A 7,909-nucleotide genomic window follows, 5' to 3' on the forward strand; every position below is an offset into this window, starting at 1 on the left:
CCCTCCCTCCACTTCCACCTGCCCCTCCCCCCTTCCACTCACCCCCTCCCCTTTCCACCTGACCCCTCCCCCAACTTCCCCCTGCTCCCTCGCCCCAGCCCCCCTCCCCTCGCTCGGGGACCCCCAGGCAGGGCCGGGCCGCCCAGGGTGACCCGACTCTCCGCAGCCTCCGCACCGGAGGCCGGCCTCGCCCCCTCCCCCATCTGCCTCGCCCCCTCCCCCATCCGCCCTGTCCCCGCCGCCGTCTGTCACTCGGGCTGAAGCGCGTGTATTTTCTCGATCTATTTTTTAATAAAAAGCAAACGCATGCACCGCGCGTGGCAGATGGAGAAAAACAAACTTTTAGCAAAAAAAACCCAAAAACAAACAAAAATAAAAAGCAAACAAAAATAGACGACGACAACAGAAGCCAGCGGAGCAGAAGGGACGCGCGTGGGGGATCCGCAGGGACAGCGGGGGGCGCGGGCTTTTGGGGGTCGGGTGGAGGCTGGGAGGGGAGGCCGGGAGGGGAGGCTCGGGGCGACCCTCTGTCTCCGAAGTCAAAGCGGATTGAGCCGGGAATCTTGGAATCTTGGTGGCAATGACGGCTGTCACCATGTGTCACGTGCGTGGGAGTCAGGGAAGGCTTCCTGGAGGAGGGGGCGGATTTGAGATGGGTTTTGCGGGACGCGTAGGAGTTCAACGAACGCCCAAATAAAGAGACAGACCAAGGCAGCCGGGCGTAGTCACGGAAGGCTTCCCGGAGGAGGGGGCGGCACTCAGGCGGGTTTTGAGGGACGCGTAGGAGTTCGACGAAAGCCAGGAGAGAGAGAGAGACCAACGGAGCCTGGCGCAGGCAGGGCAGGCTTCCTGGAGGAGGGGGAAACATTGAGACGGGTTTTGAGGGACGCGTAGGAGTTCAACGAATCCCAGAAGAGAGAGACCGAGGCAGCCTGGTGCAGGCAGGGAAGGCTTCCTGGAGGAGGGGGCGGCAGCGTTGAGATGGGTTTTGAGGGACGCGTAGGAGTTCAACAAATGCCAAAATAGAGACAGAGACACCGAGGCAGCCTGGCGCAGGCAGGGAAGGCTTCCTGGAGGAGGGGGCGGCATTGATAAGGTTTTGAGGGACGCGTAGGAGTTCAACGAATGCCCGAAGAGAGAGACTGAGGCAGCCTGGCGCAGGCAGGTCAGACTTCCTGGAGGAGGGGGAAACATTGAGACGGGTTTTGAGGGATGAGTAGGAGTTCAACGAATCCCAAAAGAGAGAGACCAAGACAGGCGGGCGCAGTCAGGGAAGGCTTCCTGGAGGAGGGGGCGGCGTTGGGATGGGTTTTGCGGGACGCGTAGGAGTTCAACGAATGCCAAGAGAGAGAGAAAGACCGACACAGCCTGGCGCAGTCAGGGAAGGCTTCCTGGAGGAGGGGGCAGCACTCAGATGGGTTTTGAGGGACGTGTAGGAGTTCAACGAATGCCCGGAGAGAGAGAGACCAACGCGGCCTGGCGCAGTCAGGGAAGGCTTCCTGGAGGAGGCGGTGGCGCTGGGATGGGTTTTGAGGGACGCGTAGGAGTTCAATGAATCCCAAAAGAGAGAGACCAAGGCAGCCTGACGCAGTCAGGGAAGGCTTCCTGGAGAAGGGGGCAGCACTCAGATGGTTTTGAGGGACGCATAGGAGTTCAACAAACGCCAGAAAAGAGAGACCGACACAACCTGGCCCGGTAAGGGAAGGCTTCCTGGAGGAGGGGGCGGCGTTGAGACGGGTTTTGAGGGACGCGTAGGAGTTCAACGAACGCCCGAAGAGAGAGAGACACACACACAGAGACCGAGGCGGCCTGGCGCAGTCAGGGAAGGCTTCCTAGAGGAGGGGGCAGTGTTGAGACGGGTTTTGAGGGACGCGTAGGAGTTCAACGAACTCCAGAACAGAGAGAGAGAGACAGAGAGGCCAACACAGCCTGGCACAGTCAGGGAAGGCTTCCTGGAGGAGGGGGCGGCGTTGAGACGGGTTTTGAGGGATGCGTAGGAGTTCGACGAATGCCAGAAAAGACACAGAGAGACCAACGCAGCCTGGCGCAGTCAGGGAAGGCTTCCTGGAGGAGGGGGAAACATTGAGACGGGTTTTGCGGGACGCATAGGAGTTCGACGAACGCCACAAACGCAGGCTGCTGGGATCCGGGGCCGGCCGGAAGCTTCTCCCGCAGGTCCAAATGCAATTCCAGGTTTTTTTTAATCGCCCTCCCCGTGTAGCCCTGAGGTCGGGGAGGGACAAGGAGGGACAGGTGACAGAGCACGGGGACAATTTCACACGACCGTGACGAGCAAGCCTTGTTCCTTTAGGTCCCGGGGATGGGCTGTCCCCTCCAGGACGGGGTCATGGGACTTCAGCCCGTCCCATTTGCAGAAATCCAAAGCCGTTGTTGCCCGGAGGCCGGAAGGAAAAAAAAAAAATTAGAGGCCACAAGGGGGGTGGCCACGACAATCGGGACCCCGGGGGGCTGGTGGCCGGCGTCTCTTGCATCTGGACATTGCATTTGAGGGAAGCTTCTTGAACCCAGGATGGGCCATGCCAGGCCCGGCGTGGAGGCTCACGCCTGTCATCCCAGCACTGTGGGAGGCCGAGGAGGGAGGATCGCTCAATTGAGGTCAGGAGGTGGAGGCCAGCCTGAGCCCAAGAGCGAGACCCCGTCTCTACTAAAAAATATAGAAATAAATTAATTGGCCAACTAAAAATATATACAAAAAATGAGCCGGGCGTGGTGGCTCATGCCTGTTAGTCCCAGCTACTCAGGAGGGAGGCCGAGGCTGGAGGATCGCTCGAGGTCGGGAGTTGGAGGCCAGCCTGAGCAAGAGCGAGACCCCGTCTCTACTAAAGAAATAGAAAAGAATTAGCTATAAAAGCAAAAAAAAATATATGAGCCGGGCGTGGTGGCTCACGCCTGTAGTCCCAGCTACTCAGGAGGGAGGCCGAGGCAGGAGGATCATTTGAGGTCAGGAGTTGGAGGCCAGCCTGAGCAAGAGTGAGACCCCGTCTCTACTAAAAAAAAAGAAAAAAAATAGAAAGAAATGAGCTGGACGACTAACAAAATATATAGAAAAAATTAGCCAGGCGTGTTGTCCCAGCACTCTGCGAGGCCGAGGCGGGAGGATTGCTATAGAGGCCGGGAGGTGGAGGCCAGCCTGAGCAAGAGCGAGACCCCATCTCTACTAATAAAAATACAAAGATATTAATTGGCCAACTAAAAATATATACAAAAAGCGAGCCGGGCGTGGAGGCGCATATCTGTAGTCCCAGCTCCTCGGGAGGGAGGCCGAGGCGGGAGGATCGCTGGAGGCCAGGAGGTGGAGGCTGCTGTGAGTGAGGCTGACGCCACGAAACTCACTCTAGCCCGGGCGACAGAGCGAGACTCTGTCCCCTCTTTCCCCCAAAAATGCCGCAGACGTGAGGATTTTGGACCAGCTGAGCGACCCCAGGACGTTTGCACGGAAGGTGGGAGAGCGGAGGCCGCACAGGGAGGCTGAGCGGACAGAGGGGCGGAGAGAGGCTGGGCGGGGACAGGGGCAGGGTGGGGGTCAGGGCGAAGGGGTTGGGGATCCCCGAGAGGGCTCGGCGACCTCTGCCCCCCGGTTCTTGGCCAGACCGAGCCGGCCTCCTGCCCCAGCTTGGGCCCCGGCCTCTACCCCGGCTGTGTGAGTCCCGCCGGGCAGTCGCGCCCGCGGCCACCAGGGGGCGACGTCGGCGAGAGAAACGCGGCTACGCGGCTGTGCTCACAGACCTCGATGCAGGGCTTGGGGACCAGGTCCCCGTCACCGCCTCCTGGCTTCTTGTGTTTTATTTATTTTATTTTATTATTTAATTTAATTTTATTATTTAATTTAATTTAATGTTTTATTTTATTTATTTATTTAATTTTATTTATTTAATTTTATTTTATTATTTACTTATTTTATTTTATTATTTTATTGTATTTTATTTATTTATTTTTATTTATTTATTTATTTTATTGTATTTTATTTATTTATTTTATTTAATTTTATTATTTAATTTAATTTAATTTTATGTTTTATTTTATATTTTTATTTTTTTATTTAATTTTATTTATTTATTTAATTTTATTTTATTATTTACTTATTTTATTTTATTTATTTTATTTCATATTTTATTTTATTTTATTATCTTATTTCATTTTTAATTTAATTTACTTTAATTTTTTTATTTTATTTTATATTATATTTTATTATTTTATTTTTAATTTAATTTTTTATTTTATATTTTTTATTTTATTTTATTTTATATTATATTTTATTATTTTATTTTATTATCTTATTTTATTTTTTATTTTATTATTTTAGTTTACATTATTTTGTTTTATTTTATTTTATATTTTATTTCATTTATTTTATTATTTTTTATTTACTTTATTTTATATTTTATTTTATATTATATTTTACTTATTTATTTTATTTTATTACTTTATTTTACATTTTTAGATTTTATTTTATATTTTATTTATTTTATTTTATTTTATTATTTTATTTTATTTATTTATTTTTGAGACAGAGTCTCGCTCTGTTGCCCGGGCTGGAGTGAGTGCCGTGGCGTCAGCCTCGCTCACGGCGGCCTCCGACTCCTGGCTTCCAGTGAGCCTCCCGCCTCGGCCTCCCAGAGAGCTAGGATTACAGGCGTGAGCCACCGCGCCCGGCCTTTATTTTATATTTCATTTCATTTCATTTTATATTATTTTATTTTATTTTATTTTATTTTATTTTATTTTATTTTATTCGAGACAGAGTCTCGCTCTGTCGCCCGACATAGAGTGCCAGGGCGTCAGCCTCGCTCACAGCAGCCTCCTGCCTCAGCCTCTTCCCAAGTAGCTGGGACTACAGGCATGCGCCACCACGCCCGGCTCAGTTTTTTATTTTCTATATATTTTTACTCATCTGGCTTATTTCTATTTTTTTTTCTAGTAGAGTCAGGGTCTCGCTCTTGCTCAGGCTGGCCTCCACCTCCTGACCTCGAGCGAACCTCCCGCCTCAGCCTCCCTCCCGAGTAGCTGGGACTACAGGCATGCGCCACCACGCCCGGCTCATTTTTTCTATATATTTTTAGTTGGCCAATTAATTTCTATTTTTTTTAGTAGAGACGGGGTCTCGCTCTTGCTCAGGCTGGCCTCCAACTCCTGACCTCCAGCGATCCTCCCGCCTCGGCCTCCACACGAGTAGCTGGGACTCCAGGCATGCGCCACCATGCCCGGCTCATTTTTTCTCTATATATTTTTACTTTGCCAATTCATTTCTTTCCATTTTTAGTAGAGACGGGGTCTCGCTCTTGCTCAGGCTGGCCTCCAACTCCCAACCTCGAGCGAGCGATCCTCCTGCCCCGGCCTCCCTCCCAGAGTGCTGGGATGACAGGCGTGAGCCTCCACACCCGGCTTTAGTCCCTGCTCTTCAACTCCCCCACCTGGGACCCTGTCCCCTCTCGAGGCCCCCCATCCCCAGCTGGGGCCTCCCCCATTCCGTGGAGGCCACCTGTAGAGGCTCGTCCAGCTTGGTGTGACACCTCCCCTTGTCCCCTGTCACCGCCAGCCTCTTCCTCCCTGAGTCCCCCCGTGTGAGTCGGAAACACGCAATTTAGCACTTAATTACACACTCTGCTCGCTAATAATTAATTTGGGCCTCATCTGCTCGACTCCGTGAGCCTCTCGCTTTGGCTCTGCCAGTGATGGGAGGCCCAGGGTGGAGGCCAGAAACCACAGGTGGCGCCAGCCCCGGGTGGCCACAAGGTAGGGAACAGAGAGGCCACGTCATGCCTTTGACAAGCATTTATCACTCAGGGGACAGAGACAAGGCGGGGTTAGGACACCCCACTCCGAGCCCTCCTGGAGCCCAGGAGGCCCCGAGCGGAGGCCGGGGGAGGCCAGGCAAGCCCACGACCTTCCCTCTTCCTCCCAGTGATGTGACACCCTCCAAGGAGGGCCTGGTGACATTGTTATCTCCTTTTTTTGGAGACAAAGTCTCACTCTGTCGCCGTGGCCTCAGCTTCATTCACGGCAGCCTCCAAATCCTGGCCTCGAGCGATCCTCCTGCCTCAGCCTCCCCACAAGTAGCTGGGACTACAGGCATGCGCCACCATGCCCGGCTCGTTTTTTTTCTATATTTTTTTACTTGGCCAATTAATTTCTTTCTACTTTTAGTAGAGACGGGGTCTCGCTCTTGCTCAGGCTGGCCTCGAACCTCTGACCTTGAGCGATCCTCCCTCCTCGGCCTCAACACAAGTAGCAGGGACAACAGGCATGCGCCACCATGCCCGGCTCATTTTTTTCTCTATATATTTTTAGTCGTCCAGCTAATTTCTTTTTATTTTTATTTTTTTAGTAGAGACGGCGTCTCGCTCTTGCTCAGGCTGGCCTCCAACTCCTGACCTCAAGCGATCCTCCAGCCTCGGCCTCCCAGAGTGCTAGGATGACAGGCATGAGCCACTGCGCCCGGCTCATTTTTTCTCTATATATTTTTCGTTGGCCAATTAATTTCCTTCTATTTTTAGTAGAGACGGGGTCTCGCTCTTGTCAGGCTGGCCTCCAACTCCTGACCTCCAGCGATCCTCCTGCCTCAGCCTCCTCCCGAGTAGCTGGGACTCCAGGCATGTGCCTCCACGCCCAGCTCGTTTTTTCTCTCTCTATATATATATTTAGTCGATCAATTAATTTCTATTTTCTTAGTAGAGACGGGGTCTCGCTCTTGCTCAGGCTGGCCTCCAACTCCTGGCCTCAATCGAGTGATCCTCCCGCCTCGGCCTCTCTCCTGAGTAGCTGGGACTACAGGCATGCGCCACCACGCCTGGCTCATTTTTTCTATATATATTTTCACTTGTCCAGCTCATTTATTTCTATTTTTTTTCAGTAGAGACGGGGTCTCACTCTTGCTCAGGCTGGCCTCCAACTCCTGGCCTCAAGCGATCCTCTCGCCTCGGCCTCCCAGAGTGCTACGATGACAGGCATGAGCCTCTGCGCCTGGCCTCTATATATTTTCAGTAGGCCAATTAATTTCTTTTTATTTTTGGTAGAGACGGGGTCTCGCTCTTGCTCAGGCTGGCCTCCAACTCCTGACCTCGAGCGATCCTCACTCCTCGGCCTCCCAGAGTGCTGGGATGACAGGCGTGAGCCTCCACGCCCGGCCTCTATAGATTTTCAGTTGGCCAATTAATTTCTTTCTATTTTTTAGTAGAGACGGGGTCTCGCTCTTGCTCAGGCCGGCCTCGACCTCCTGGCCTCAAGCGAGAGATCCTCCGTCCTCGGCCTCTCAGAGTGCTACGATGACAGGCGGGAGCCTCCGCGCCCGGCTGGGGGCCTAGCTTTTAAGTTTGGGGATGGGCATCTTTGTCGCTTTTCATCTTCCGGGGAGATGTCCACATTTTTTGGGGGCGAAACCCTCTTAAACGGGTGATTCCCGGAGTCCGGACTCTGCCTGGCCTCTACCCCCGGCCTCTTGTCCCCTGGGCTTCAGCGCTCAGCGGGAGCAGTGGGCGGGGAGCCAGGTCCCACTTGGGTACCATCGCCATGGCAACGGTCTCCTAGCTACAGAGACCCCGGCAACCGTGGCCATGGCGACCGGTCCAGCCTCTGGCGCGTCTCCATAGCAACCAGGGACGCAGCCTGGAGCCACGGTCTTCGGCATCGCTCACACTTACAGCGATTCCTTCCACCATTAAGAAGAGGCCACCAGCCTCCTCCTCCTCCTCCTCGGGGGGAGGGGGAAGTGACAAAAGGACAGGGGACAAAGGACTTCAGCGCACAAGCGACCAATTAAACGTGTCACACGTGCTCAGCGTTGACCCGGCATCGTAGAAACGTGAATGCAAGCAGCAGTTAAGCTACTGCCTGGCGCTCTGGGAGGCCGAGGAGGGAGGATCGCTCGATGGAGGCTGGGAGTTGGAGGCCA

The sequence above is a fragment of the Microcebus murinus genome, chromosome 20 (genome assembly GCF_040939455.1).
Source record: "Microcebus murinus isolate Inina chromosome 20, M.murinus_Inina_mat1.0, whole genome shotgun sequence".
NCBI classification, from domain to species: domain Eukaryota; kingdom Metazoa; phylum Chordata; class Mammalia; order Primates; family Cheirogaleidae; genus Microcebus; species Microcebus murinus.